The sequence below is a fragment of the Pristis pectinata genome, chromosome 1, assembly GCF_009764475.1.
Source record: "Pristis pectinata isolate sPriPec2 chromosome 1, sPriPec2.1.pri, whole genome shotgun sequence".
Taxonomy (NCBI): domain Eukaryota; kingdom Metazoa; phylum Chordata; class Chondrichthyes; order Rhinopristiformes; family Pristidae; genus Pristis; species Pristis pectinata.
In genome coordinates, this window is record NC_067405.1 from 139,503,453 (window position 1) to 139,517,854 (window position 14,402).

The window sequence follows — 14,402 nt, forward strand, 5'->3', positions numbered from 1 at the left end:
ATGGGCCAAACGCAGGCGAATGGGACTAGTTAAGATGGGAATCTTGGTTGGCATGGACCAGTTGGGCCAAAGGGCCTGTTTCCATGCTCTATGACTCTAAATGGCACATCCAAATCGTTTTTCAATACAATGAGGGTTTCTGCTTGTTGCACTTAGCCTTCATGTAGTGAGTTTCTTCTGACTGAAGTAACTGTTCCCTCATTTCCCCTCCCAGAATGGTTACAGCATGGACCTAGGTCATTTAGTCCATTGACCATCTGTAAGAGCAATCCAGTCAGTCTCACAACCCTTCCCTCTCCCCACAACTTTGCAAACATTTTTCTTTCAGATACTAAACCAGCTCCCTTTTGAACATTGAATCTGTCTCCACTACCACCCTGGCAGTGCATTCCAGACCCTAACCCTTTGCTCTGTAACAAAAGTCTTTCTTCGAGTCAGTTTTGGTTCTTTAGTCATGTCACTGGTTCTCGATTCTTCTGACAAGGGAAACAGTCTCTTTCCACCTCTTCTCTCTCGACCCTTCAATTTTAGATGCCCTCACCAACTTCTTTTGTTCCAAGGAAGATAACTTCAGCTTCTCTCTTCTATCCACATTACCAAAGCCCCTCATTGCTGCAACAATTGTAATAAATCTCTTCTGCAGCCTCCCTAAAGCCTTTACGTGTTTTCTGAAGTGTGGCATCCAGAACTGGGCACAGTTGTGGCTCAACCAGTGTTTTACAAAGGTTTATCATGATTCCTTGCTCTTGTACTCTGTGCCTTCATTTATAACGTCCGGGGTCCTGGATGCTTTTCCAATGACTTTTTCATCCTTCTACCAATCATGTTACATCTATGTCCATTAGTTTTGAGCCCACTGCTGAGGAAAATAGGTCTTTCTCATTGCTCTATCTCTGCCCCTTCATAATTTTATATGCCTGCACTTCACCAGTGTGACCAATTGAGTGACCAGTTTGGGGTCAGCAGTGGAAAGGATGAGCAGCTTCAAGTTCCTGGGTGTCCACATCTCGGAGGACTTATTCTGGGCCCAACACATTGATGCAAACACACAGAAGGAGTGCTAGTGGCTCTACTTCGTTAGGAGTTTGAGGAGATTTGGTATGTCACTAAAGACTCTTACAGATTTCCATAGATGTACGGTGGAGAGCATCCTGACTGGTTGTATCACAGCCTGATACGGAGGCTCCAATGCACAGGATCGCAAGGGTCTACAGAGGGTTGTAGACTCAGCCAGCTCCATCACGGGCACAACCCTCCCCACCATTGAGGACATCTTCAAGAGGCGGTACCTCAAGAAGGCAGCATCTAATATTAAGGACCCTCACCACCTGGGACATGCCCTCTTCCCATTACTACCATCAGGTTGGAGGTACAGGAGCCTGAAGACCCACACTCAATGATTCAGGAACAGCTTCTTCCCCTCCGCCATCAGATTTCTGAATAATCCATGAACCCATGAACACTACCTCATTATTCCTTTCCTTTGCATTGTACCGCTGCCACAAAACAACAAACTTCACGTCATAGGTCAGTGATAATAAATCTGAATCTGATTCTGATTCTGATTCTGATCAATCAATAGTGCATGGGGATCTCTGGCCAGTCCACTGCCTTTTGCCCATCTCCAATTCCCCTCAACTTTGAGTTGTGCCAGACCACTTCAGAAGATTGCTCAAAGTCAACCACATTGCTGTGAGTGGAGGGACAGATATGGGCAAAGTCAGGCAAGAACAACAAGAAGAACTATTTTTCTCTGAAGAAAAATAGTGAACCAGATGGACTAGAACAACAATCCAGTCGTCTCATGGTCACACTTTCTGATATTACCTTTTTTTAATTCATGGTTTATTTAATTAACTGAATCTAACTCCTGTAACTCTTCAGATCATCAATCCAAGTTCTGGATTGCAAGTCCAGTTATTTAACCACTATACTCCCAGACCCATAACAAATTCTGGATAAAGATGTCATTTCTGGTTGTGAGGTGTTGCAATGGCTGCAGAGTTTACGTTCATGACAATAATGGACCTTTTTGGTAGTTTATCGTCTGGCTTCTGATTTTTCTTATGCTGGTGTTACGCCATTTGGTTGCACCAGTTGTCAGTTATAGCTCAATGGGCAACACATTTACCTCGGAACCAGAAAGTTGTGGGTTCAAACCCTTCTCCAGAGATCTGAGTACTTAAGGTGTTTTACACTGTCTAAACAAATGTTAAACTCTGACTTGAACCATAAACCTCAGCAGGTGCTGACTGGGTTCTTAACTGTCAGAAATGCTGTCTTGCATGTGAAATTAATAAAAGTTACAGTGAAAGGGAGGGGTTAATCCAAGCTGGGGTTCTTTGAAACAAAGAGGATGGATGCATCAAAGGCAAACTGTGAGAACAGTGCGCAATAGTGAGGGACTAACAAAGAATTAAATAAGTAGTCGAGTATTCCAATAGCACTGAGTCATAGTCACTGAGTCATAGAGTCATACAGCACAGAAACAGGTTCTTTGCACCCCCCCCCCCCCCCCCCCCCCCCCATCCCCATGTCTGTGCTGACCCTTTTGCCCACCTACACTAATGCAGGTACAATAATTACATTTAAAAGACATTTGGAGAAGTACATAGATAGGAAAGGTTTAGTGAGATATGGGCCAAACACGGGCAAATGGGACTAGCTCAGGTGGGCACCTTGGCTGGCATTTATGAGCTGGGCTGAAGGGCCTGTTTCTGTGCTCTATTATTCAATGACTATGACTAATCACATTTGCCCACATTGGTCTGTCTCCTTCTATGCCTTGCCTATTTAAGTTTCTGCCTAAATTCTCCTTAAACATAGTAATTGTATCCGATTCAACCACTTTCTGTGTAAACAGGTTACTGTTTAAAACTCTTTCCTCTTACCTTAAACTTATATCCCTACCATGGGAAAATAAAATTGACTATCTACTCTAACTATGCCTCTCTTCATCTTATATATCCCCTCAGCCTCCTCCGCTCCAGGTAAAACAAGCCTAGTTTAACGGTCTCTCCCCTTAACTAGTTAAATTGGTTTGTTATTGTCACATGTACCGAGGTACAGCGAAAAACTTTGTCTTGCATGCCATCTGTACAAGTCGTCTGATCACAACAGTACGTTGAGGTAGTACAAGAGAAAAGCAATGCAGAATATAGTATTAAAGTTGCAAAGAAAGTACAGTGCAGGCAGACAATGTGATGCAAGGCCATGACGAAGTAGACTGTGAGGTCAAGAGTCCATCTTATCATACAATAAGATACTAAAATCCTCCAGTCCAGGCAGCATCCTCCTCTGCACTCTCCCCAGCTCCAGCACAGCCTTCCTATTGTGTGGTGACCAGAACTGTACACAATACTCCAAGTGTAGCCTAACCAGTGTTTTGTAAAGTTGCATCATAACATGGCAGGAAGGAAGGGTGGCCTTGAGGTGAGTGTAGAGGGCAGCACGATAGTGTAGCGGTTAGCGTAACGCTTTTACAGTGCAAGTGACCCAGGTTCAATTCCGGCCGCTGCCTGTAAGGAATTTGTACGTTCTCCCCGTGTCTGCGTGGGTTTCCTCCGGGTGCTCCGCTTTCCTCCCACATTCCAAAGACGGACGGGTTAGGAGTTGAGGGCATGCTATGTTGGCACCGGAAGAGTGACGACACTTGCGGGCTGCCCCCAGCACATTCTCAGTAACGCAAAAAGACGCATTTCACTGTGTGTTTTGATGTACATGTGACTAATAAATAAATATCTGATATCGGATCTGAGGTTATGCTCCTGGATTAGTATCTGGAGACATGAGGTTAAATTTAAATTCAGTTAATTGGATAAGAAACTTGTATCAGAATTATTGTGAAAGCTGATCTGTATCACTAACGTCCTTCAGTGAAGGAAATTTGCTATCCCCCAGACAGCATGTGACTCCAGACTCGAATGCAGTTGACTTGCAGGTTTACGAGAATGATCCTGGGGGTGAAAGGATTAACACACGAGGAGCGTTTGATGGCTCTTGGCTTGTACTCGCTGGAGTTTAAAAGGATGGAGGAGGGGTGGGGTCAGGGTTCTCATTGAAATCTACCCAGTATTGAAAGGCCTGGATAGAGTGGACTTGGAGAGGATGTTTCCAGTAGTGGGAGAGTCTAGGACCAGAGGGGCACAGCCTCAGAATAGAAGAATGTCCCATTAGAACTGAGATGAGGAGGAATTTCTGTCGCCAGAGGGTGGTGAATCTGTGGAATTCATTGCCACTGACGGCTGTGGAGGCTCAGTCATTGGGTATATTTAAAGCGCAGGTTGATAGGTTCTTGATTAGTAAGGGCGTTAAAGGTTACGGGGAGAAGGCAGGAGAATGGGGTTGAGAAGGAAAAATATATCAGCCATGATCGAATGGTGGAGCAGACTTGATGGGCCGAATGTCTTATGGTCTTATGGTAATTGAGCAGGGATTAGGAACAGATAAAAAATTTAAGAAAACGTTGAGCAAATTGCCGATGTCTATTTGACACATGCTACAGATTGGATTCTGAAACAAGGTCACTGAAAGCTCCATAGATTTGTAGCATTAACTAGCATTTTAAAATGACCTGAATAGCAAAATAAAAGTGTATTGTCTGCCGCTCATCTTCTCTCAGTGGGTAACTGGCCAGGAGTTTGGTATCTTGGCTTGATGACAATGATGCTTTGTGTCATTAATTCTCTCGGCACCGAGTGGATTGTCTCTTAACTGTCAAGCCTGACTATTGGGACAGAAAAACAAAAAATGCCAGAAATACAAAGCAGGTTAGCAAGTATCTGTGGGGGGAGAACAGATGCTTCAAGTCCAAGAACTTGGAAAATTTAAAATACAGGCATGTTTATAGAGCGGTGGGAGGGATGGGGAGAGCAACATGAATGTCTGTGACAGGATGAAGTCCAAGTGAAGATCTTCGCAACAAGATCTTCACACCGACTTGTTTTCTCCGATCAAGGGTCTTGGACCTGAAATGTTAGTTCTGTTCTCTTTCCACAGAGACGATCTGACCTGCTGAGTGCTTCCAGCTTTTTCTGTTTACCGTATATTACAGATTTGCGGGTTTTACGCTTTCCGACCCGAAACATTCACTGTGCTTCTTTTTTCACGGTGTTGCCCGACCTGCTGAGTGCTCACGGCATCTCAGAGTCACAGAAGCGTTCAGAACAGACACAGGCTCTTCAGCCCACTATGTCCGTGCTGAGCATGAAGCATCCACTTCTGTTCAGGAACCTGATGACAGTGTGGAAGAAGCTGTTGTTGAACCTTCAACCCCCCCTGATTCTACAACTCATCGACACGCTTGAGGCACTAGCTGCTTTATACCATGGCAATTAGCCTACCTCCACCCTCTGTCTGTACTTCAGATTTCCGGCACCCACAGATCTTTATTTAAGACAGAAAATGCTATAAACTCTCCGCAGGTCTGGCAGCATCTGTGGAAAGAGAAACACAATGTTTCAGGTCGAAGATCTGGCAGTTCTTTGGGTTTTCACTGACTGTTGGGGCCGTTGCTTATCCTACAGCTATAAAAAGTACCACTTTCATCCTATGACAAGTAAAACACGGCAGATCCATCAACATTTTGGTTGCTGAGCTTTCATCTGCCTTTCAGTTTCTGACAGGCCCACTGTGACAAGCTATTTATGGATGTCCAAAAGACAGTGGGTTTGATGGATTCTGTTTTTGAAACTTTCATTTATTGTTTTTTGGGCTGTTTTGGACTGCATCAGTTAACTCCTCACCAGCTCCTGCTCTGAGATGCCAGTTAAGTGGCCTGCCCCTCCTCCTACCCCCTCTCCCCCCCCCCCCCATCTGCTTCACTCATTCCAGAGTGTCCCCTTAACCAGTCTCCCTCCTCCCATAAATCCCAGCTCAACCTAAACTCTGCTTTCCTTTGCCTGCTACTCTTGTGAACTGCTTTGGCTCCTGGTCTGACAGAGGCTTGATTGTAGTATCCCTCTTCTTATTTACAAACCCTTCCTTGGCCTTACTCACCACCATCTCGGTAACCTCCTCTAGCAATAGATCTCTCCCAGATATTTGCACCCTTGCAATTTTAGCCTCTTGTGCATCTATGATATTTACTCTTACACCACGCTGCTCTGCCCTCAGCTCTGGAATTCCCTCCTGAAATCATTTTCTCTTCCTCGGTCCTTAAACCTCCCTCCCTTCACTTCTTCTTCCTCTTCTTGGATAGTCCTTCAGGATTGAGGATGACTTGCTCTCACTGCTATTAGGTGGTTAGGTGGGAACGCAATCTCTTCCATGGGGCAGGGGGAGGCTGACAGGGTGGGCAGGTGGGTAGCTTGTGAGGTGCTCCACTCCTCCCACCGCTTACGCAGGGCTTCTGTCTGCTCCCAGTGGATGGAGTCAAGGATCTCAACACCACCCCAAATGTTCCTTCTCCCCCTTGAGTGGTCCCCCTTTTGGTCACAGGTCATAATATTGGTATTGGTATTGGTTTATTATTGTCACATACCAAGGTACAGAGAAAAACCTGTCTTACATACCGTTCGTACAGATCAATTCATTACGCAGTGCATTGAGGTAGTACACAGTAAAAACCCCTAATATCCCCTTATGTGGCTAATATCCTCTGTAGTGTCTCCATATGTAGTATGTCATGAATCTGGAAGCAACAGGAAATGGATGGGGAGCAAGACATGGAAATTTCAGCACCGCAGGCATTGGGGATGAATGCCCAGGGTGAGATCTGCTGGGGAGGGGAGAAGGATTGAGCCTGAGACCATCCAGCAGTGAGGGTGCCTCAAGGTCACATTTCTCACTTACCTCATTTTTCACAGAACTGTACAGCACAGGAACAGGCCCTTCAGCCTACGATGTTGTGCCGAACTAATTAAGCTAATGATGCCTAATGACTCTCATCCCTTCTGCCTGCACATGGTTCATATGCCTCCATTCTCTGCATATCCATGTGCCTATCTAAGAGCCTCTTAAACACCTCTATTGTCTCTGCTCCACCACCTCCCCTGGCAGCACATTCCAGGCACTCACCACTCTCTGTATAAATCACTTGCCCCGTACATCTCCTTTGAACTTTACCCCTCTCTCCTTAAGCGCATGTCCTCTAGTATTAGAAATATTGACCCTGGGAAAAAAATACCGGCTGTCTCCTCCATCTATGCCTCCCATAATTTTACAAACTTTCCTGACAACATAGAAGGACGCCATTCAACTCACTGAGTCAATGCTGGCTCTCAGAGCAATCCCATCGGTCCCATTCCCCCACCTACTTGCATGTAACTTGTTCTCTCTTGCATGTCCATTAATGCCCCACTGATTCTCACACCAACCGCCAACACTTGGGGTAATTAACCTACCATGCCTTTGGGATGTGGGAGGAAATTGGAGCACCCTAAGGAAACCCATGCGGGTCACAGGGAGAACGTGCCCACTGCATGCAGACAGCACCGGAGCCTTTTCTCTCCCACATGCCTTGAGGGTGAAGATGTGAAGAAACTTCCAGCACAAACTCAATGCATTGCAGGCGGCACGGTGGTGCAGCCAGTAAAACTGTTGTCTCATAGCTCCAGGATCCAGGTTCAATCCTGCCCCCTCTGAGATGCGGCCTTTGCCTCAGCTAGGAAGCTGCCTGGCTCCTGGGTGTGTCATAGAGAGACAGAATATGCTGCCCACATCGACAACAGAATCCAGTGACTTGCTGCCCTCAGGGAAAGAAGAGCTGTGTAAAACCAAGCCTACTTTCCTCATAGTTTAAAGTGTGCAGCTGGTAGAGCTGCTGCCTCACAGCTCCAGAGACCCAGGTTTGATCCTGACCTGCAGTGCTGCCTGTGTGGAGTTTACAAATTCTCCCTGCAACCACATGGATTTCGCCCCCCCCCCCCCCCCCCCCCCACAGGTGCTCCAGTTTCCTCCCACACCTCAAATGACGTTCAGGTCTGAATTGCCCACTGTAAGTTGCCTCTGGAGTAAAATGGGGTCAGTGTTGAATTAATATAAATGGGTGCTTGATGGACCTGGTGATCTGAAGCTGGAGGAACACAGCGGGTCAGGCAGCGTCTGTGGAGGGAAACGGACAGTCGACGTTTTGGGTCGAGACCCTTCATCTGGACTGGTGAGCTGAAGGGCCCATTTCCATGCTGTATGTCTCTATGACATCAATTATGATGTACAGGATTGCTCTTCCACAATGATAACTCAGTCGGAGGAACAGTGGACTGTGGCCTCTTTCTAGAAGTGAGCCGTAGATCATATCTTTGAACCACAGGCACTGGCCAACGATATCCACTTATTTATACAATTATACTTGGCTTTCATGCCCATTACCAAACGTGAAACGGATAAGACCACTGACGTCGAACAGGCACACTTTGCAGTAAATGGGAGGGAAGAAGTGAATTACTTTCAATATTAAACCAGAGACTCGCTGCCCCAAAGGAGAATAATTTTCTGGAAAAGCCAATTACCTTGGGACAACTTTCATTTTAGAGGAAAGTGTTCATTTTAGAGGTGCAGTGGTTCCTCAGTGCTCCAGGTATCATGACTGCTTACATGTCTGAGTGGGAGGGTGATTTCTGAAACATTTCCCTCAATAATTCTTCAGCAGTTCAGCTCATCTCCTCTGGCCGATGGAATTGTTTGCTGCTTAGCTGTCACTGTACATTGAAGTCTGTGTCTCAGCTGCTGTGTTACAGTGGGGTTGACTGACACATGACATTGTGTGTTAAATTGACATCCCTGCTTGTGAACATAACCTGACCTAAGCTTTTACTTTCGTTGCTTTTAGCTTCTCTGGCTTTCCCGAGGAAATGTAAGGATTCATTTTAAGGTGCTTGTTATCCTTCTGGTGTTAAGGGATCATCTCCAGTCCTCACAGAGAGATCTAATAACGTTAGGCTTTCAGGAATTCCTTGACAAATACCTGCTGTCTTCCCGGCTTTGGGAATTACCAAGAGTTTACTTGAATGGATCTTGATGCCTGCCTGCCTCGGTAAAACAGCCAACATAATCAAAGGTCCCACCCACCCCTGGCATTTTCTCTTCTCGCCCCCTTCCATCAGGCAGAAGATACAAAAGCCTGAAAGTACGTACCACCAGGCTCAAGGGCAGCTTCTATCCTGCTGTTATAAGACTATTGAATGGTTCCCTAGTATGATAAGATGGACTATTGACCTCACAATCTACCTCGTTATGGCCTTGCACCTCATTGTCTGCCTGCACTGCACCTTCTCTGTAACTGTGACACTTTATTCTGCACTCTATTGTTTTACCTTGTACTACCTCAATGCACTGTGTAATGAATTGATCTGCTTGGATGGCCTGCAAAACAAAGTTTTTCACAGTACCTCAGTATGTGTGACAATAATTTACCAATTTAATTTTTAAATTTTTTAAAATTTTATTTACAGCGTGATAACAGGCCCTGTCGGCCCAACGAGTCCGCGCCGCCCATTTTAAACCCAAGTTAACCTACCCGTACGTCTTTGCAATGTGGGAGGAAACCGGAGCACCCGGGGGAAAGCGTTGCGCTAACCACTACGCTACCATGCCGCCCAATTTACCACTTACCATGCATTACCTGAGGGTGTTTGATGGGCTCAGGGAATTATTGTAAGAGTTTCCCTGTAAACCTGGCACTATCTGCAACGTGAAGGTGTGAGGTTCATATTTCAGTGAGAGGCTAAATGATTTCACCCACAGTCACAGAATCTTAAAGACACAGCAGGAGGCTGTATCCCAGGTACTTCCTTGCATATCGTCCTCTATGTAATCTCCAACATCCAAGTGCAATTCCTAGAAATGTGTACAATATTCCTTATGAGTCACGACCTGTGACTTGTAAAGGTTTAGGGAGCTTTCATACCTTTGTATTCAGTGTGCCTATTTACAAAATTTTTTAGATGGCTTTACTAATATGTACTGCCAAGGATTTGTGAATCTGCACCCCAGGTCTCTCTGCATTTACACCCTGCCTGCTTTGATATAGCACCATTAAATTGCACAATCTCTCCACATTGTATCTCCCTAAGTGCGCCACTTTACAGTGATCTCCCTTGAGCTGTATCTGCCTCATGTTTGCCCCTTACTCCTGTATATGATCTTCTGAAGCTGCCACTATATTGCCTACGCTCAGTTTTGTGCGATTAGCAAACTTTGTAATTGGGTTATTTCCAAATCCAGGTTGTCTGCCCTTCACAAGTGAAACATCGATCCAAAACTGACCCTGGAGGGACCCCATTCAGAAAGAAATCTACCTCCCACTCTTGACACAATATTCCACTTGTGTTTGCAATGCTGATAGGTTCTGTTTGCTCATACTCCTGAGAAATGCCATGGGATAGTTTATCATGCTAAAGGTACTTTAATTACACATCATTGTTGCTATTGACAGACTGACTGGGCATTTCTGTGTTTATTTCAGGCTCACTCTTTTATTTATTTCTCTTTCTGTTCTCGGAAGATGTCTGATAGCTGGTTGGCATCAACAAATCCTATTGGTGTGAGTCCAAAGATCTTGTGACCATAAAACAATACAGCACAAGAGCAGGCCCTTCGGCCCACGATGTTGTGCCGAACTAATTAAATTAGTAATCAAATGCACAACTAAACTAATCCCTTCTGCCTACTCAATGTCCACATCCCTCCATTCCCTGCACACTCATAAAGAGCCTCTTGAACGTCTCTATCATAATGCCCCCACCACCACCCCTGGCAGCCCATTCCAGGCGCCCACCACTCTCTATGTAAAAAAACTTGCCCCGCACATCCCTCTGAATTTTTTCTGAAACTCAGAACTCACAACATTGTGCAAATCAATGTGAGCCTGTGGTGAAAGTGACCCATTGTTTCCTACTTCCTTTACCTACCCACCATGATTAATGGTAGGATTGGTATCAGTATTGGTTTATTATTGTCACTTGTACCGAGGTACAGTGAAAAACTTGTCTTACAAACCAATCTTACAGGTCAATTCATTACACAGTGCAGTTACATCAAGTTAGTACAGAGTGCATTGATGTAGTACAGGTAAAAAAAACAATAACAGTACAGAGTAAAGTGCCACAGCTACAGAGAAAGTGCAGTGCAATAAGGTGCAAGGTCACAACAAGGTAGATCATGAGGTCATAGGTCATAGTCCATCTCATTGTATAAGGGAACCGTTCAGTAGTCTTATCACTGTGGGGTAGAAGCTGTCCTTAAGTCTGGTGGTACGTGCCCTCAGGCTCCTGTATCTTCTACCCGATGGAAGAGTAGAGAAGAGAGAATGTCCTGGGTGGGTGGGGTCTTTGATTATGCTGGCTGCTACACCAAGACAATGAGGTAAAGACAAGAGTCCAAGGAGGGGAGACTGGTGTCCGTGATGCGCTGGGCTGTGTCCACAACTCTCTGCAGCTTCTTGTGGTCTTGGGCAGAGCAGTTGCCATACCAAGCTGTGATACATCCTGATAGGATGCTTTCTATGGTGCATCGGTAAAAGTTGGTGAGAGTCAAAGGGGACAAACCAAATGTCTTTAGCCTCCTGAGGAAGTAGAGGCGCTGGTGAGCTTTCTTGGCCATGGCATCCACGTGGTTTGTCCAGGACAGGTTGTTGGTGATGTTCACTCCCAGTATCTTGAAGCTGTCAACCCTCTTGACCTCAGCACCATTAATGTAGACAGGTGTATGTACACCACCCCCTTTCCTGAAGTCAATGACCAGCTCTTTAGTTTTGTTGACATTGAGGGAAAGGGGGCGGTTGTCATGACACCATTCCACTAAGCTCTCTATCTCCTTCCTGTACTCCGACTCATCACTGTTTGAGATACGGCCTACAACGGTGGTATCGTCTGCAAACTTGCAGATGGATTTAGAGCAGAATCTGGCCACACAGTCATGAGTGTATAGGGAGTAGAGCAGAGGGCTGACGATGCAGCCTTGAGGTGCACCAGTGTTGAGAATAATCGTGCCGGAGGAATTGCTGCCTATCCTCACTGATTGCGGTCTGTTTGTTAGAAAGTCAAGGATCCAGTTACAGAGGGAGGTGTTGAGTCCTAGGTCTTGGGGTTTGGTGACAAGCTTGCTTGGTATTATTGTATTGAAGGCAGAGCTGTAGTCAATAAACAATAGTCTAACGTAAGTGTCCTTACTGTCCAGATGCTCCAGAGCCGAGTGAAGGGCCAGGGAGATGGCATCCGCTGTAGACCTGTTTCGGTGATAGGCAAATTGCAATGGGTCCAGGTTGTCTGGTAGGCTGGAGTTGATGCGTGCCATGACCAACCTTTCAAAGCACTTCATGATGGTGGATGTCAGAGGCACTGGTCGGTAGTCATTGAGGCATGTTACCTTGCTTTTCTTTGGTACCGGGATGATAGTGGTCTTCTTAAAACAGGAGGGAACTTGAGATTGAAGCAGGAAGAGGTTGAATATGTCTGCAAATACTTCTGCCAACTGATCAGCACAAGATCTGAGCGCGCGGCCCAGGACATCATCTGGGCCAGGTGCTTTCCTCATGTTCACTCTTCGGAAGACTGATCTTACGTCCTCCACTGTGATCACAGGTTCAGCTGCGTTGGTGGCTATCAGAGTGGATGCTGACAATCCACTTCCTTTTTGTTCAAAACGTGCATAGGATAGCGGGTAGGTAAAGGGAGTTGGAAAGAATGACCAATAAACCCATAAGACTTCATACAGCACGGAAACAGGCCCTTCAGCTCATTAAGTGTGCACCAACCATCAAGTACTCACCAAGAGGTGCATAAAATAATGAGGGGCACAGATAAAGTGAATACCCAAGGACTTTTCCCCAAGGTAAGGGAGTCCAAAACTTGTGAGAGGGGAGAGATTTAAAAGAGACCTGAGGGGCAACCTTTTCACACAGAGGGTGGTGAGTATATGGAACGAGCTACCAGAGGAGCTGGTAGAGGTGGGAACAAATGCAACATTTAGAAGGCATTTGGACAGTTGCATGGATAGAAAAGGTTTAGAGGGAGAGGGGCCAAGCACAGGCAAATGAGATTCACTTAGGCAGCTTGGTCGGCAGGGACGTATTGGGTTGAAGGACCTGTTTCCATGCTGTACAGCTCCGTGACTCAATGACTCTACCTATTTACATTAATCCCATACCAATTCCATTTTATTCTCCCCATATTTCCATCAACTTCCCCCAGATTTTCTCTCTCGCCTACACACTAGGGGAAATTTATAGTGACTAATTAATTTACCAACCTGCATGTCTTTGGGATGTGGGAGGAAACCAGAGGACCCAGAGAAACTTATTTATTGTGTTCAATTCTGTTCGCCTCATTATAGGAAGGATGTGGAAGCTTTAGAGAGGGTGCAGAGGAGATTTACCAGGATGTCGCCTGGATTGGAGGGCATGTCTTATGAGGATAGGTTGAGTGAGCTAGCGCTTTTCTCTTTGGAGAGAAGGAGGATAAGAGGTGACTTGATAGAGGTGTACAAGATGATAAGAGGCATAGATCGAGTGGACAGTCAGAGACTTTTTCCCAGGGCGACAATGGCTAGCATGAGGGGACATAATTTTAAGGTGATTGGAGGAAGGTATAAGGGGGATGTCAGGAGTAAGTTTTTTACACAGAGAGTGGTGGGTGCGTGGAATGCACTGCCTGCAGAGGTTGTGGGGGCAGATACATTAGGGACATTTAAGAGACTCTGAATGATAGAGAAATGGAGGGCTATGTGGGAGGGAAGGGTTATATAGATCTTAGAGCAAGATAAAATGTCGGCACAACATTGTGGGCTGAAGGGCCTGTACTGTGCTGTAGTGTTCTATGTTCTATCTATGTTCTAAACCCATGCAGTCAGAGAGAGAATGTGCAAACTCCACACAGACAGCACCAGAAGTTAGTATCGAACTCGGGTCGCTGGAGCTGTGAGGCAGCAGCTCTGCCAGCTGTGCTGAAACCTGCAGCATCCCTACATGACACCTTATCAAATACCACGATTGCCTTCATCACACAGGGAAACATCGTTCTCAATGGTCTCTTACTTACAAAGTGACCTTTTAAAAGAATGAAGACAGCATGGCCAGATCATCACTATCTTGAATCAATGAAATGTGCACTGTGGACATCGTTGGAACCTGTTTTCATTTTGAAATGATCAGCCACTTTAGCACCTGCTGCTATCAGACAGGAGCTGGAGATTCGATTGGATTATCAGGGTCAGAGTGCTGTCCTGGGCTGCTGCTCTCACCTGGAGCTAGGGTTCTTTTCCCTCCAAATTCCTGGGGTTTTGATTTCTGTCTGTCCCATCAGAGGCCTGGACAAGCAGGGGGAAAAACTATAGGGGGATGACTATAGCAGGGGGATAACTATAGCAGGAGGATAACTGTAGACTTCACCTCCCCGACTACACAACGATCATCCAAAACAGTACGCGTGGTGAGGTTGTGGAAGTGCGGACCTGTCTGCCTCATG

At 45.8% G+C, this 14,402-nt stretch overlaps 1 protein-coding gene across 2 annotated transcripts in view; it reads left to right on the forward strand.

Moving 5' to 3' along the window:
- Nucleotides 1–14,402, forward strand: part of adck1 (aarF domain containing kinase 1) — a 567,777-nt gene that overhangs the window by 401,279 nt on the left and 152,096 nt on the right. The window lies entirely within an intron of this gene.